Raw genomic sequence first — 838 nt, forward strand, 5'->3', positions numbered from 1 at the left:
TGGGCCCTCTGGGTGGTATGATGTAACAACCGTTTCAAAATCATTGGCATGTTTTAAATCGTCTGAGTAAAGCATCGACTATTAGGAATGACTAGGAGATTTCCGGCAGTTAATTAAGCAGAGCCATTTCAACGAGATTAATATAATCAAGCGTGCTATTTACTGATCAATTCAAGTGTTCTGATTCTAATTAATTCGTTCACTATCCGTCATCACGGCGCCGTGGCTTAGTTGGTTAAAGCGCCTGTCTAGTAAACAGGAGATCGTGAGTTCGAATCTCGCCGGAGCCTATGTATGTGGAATACTTTTTTTGTGTTACAGAGGAATCGGTTTTCTTGCGGTACAACCGAAAAAAAAATCAAATGAACTCAAAAAGATCTACATTATTTAGTGTAACGCGGGGCATAATTAATAATATCAACCAAACATTCTAAGTTTGTACCAAAAGTTTCTTAAGATTTTCAAACTCCTTGTGGATCTACTTCTGAATTTTTTAGCAGTTCAGATTTTTTTTTCTTTTTCTGAATTACACGCATTCTGAATTCTGTTTTACACGCTCTTTAGGCTTGATTTGAATTTCATCTGCCTCTTGTAGAGTTCTTTAGATCTTTTAGGACCAGCCTGGAAACTTCATCGAAATTTTGGTGTTTTTTTCTTGAACACTTTTAGATAGTTTTGAACTTTTTCAAGCTTCTTTGGGACTTTCTTTTACATTTTCTAATTTTTTATCAGTGTTTTAAACAACGTCAAACTTTGCGAAATCATTGGCAAAGTAATATCAGTATCAGGTTGCTAAAAGAGTTTCTCTTTTATTGTTAAATTTGAAATATATTATATT

General features: G+C 34.4%; 1 non-coding gene across 1 annotated transcript; it reads left to right on the forward strand.

Annotated features, from left to right (window-relative positions):
- The first annotated feature begins 216 nt into the window (after positions 1-216).
- On the forward strand, positions 217-290 carry Trnat-agu (transfer RNA threonine (anticodon AGU)). The gene has a single exon. It is a non-coding gene; the product is annotated as a tRNA-Thr (tRNA).
- The last annotated feature ends 548 nt before the right edge of the window (positions 291-838 follow it).

This window comes from Sabethes cyaneus, chromosome 1, assembly GCF_943734655.1.
Source record: "Sabethes cyaneus chromosome 1, idSabCyanKW18_F2, whole genome shotgun sequence".
NCBI lineage: Eukaryota > Metazoa > Arthropoda > Insecta > Diptera > Culicidae > Sabethes > Sabethes cyaneus.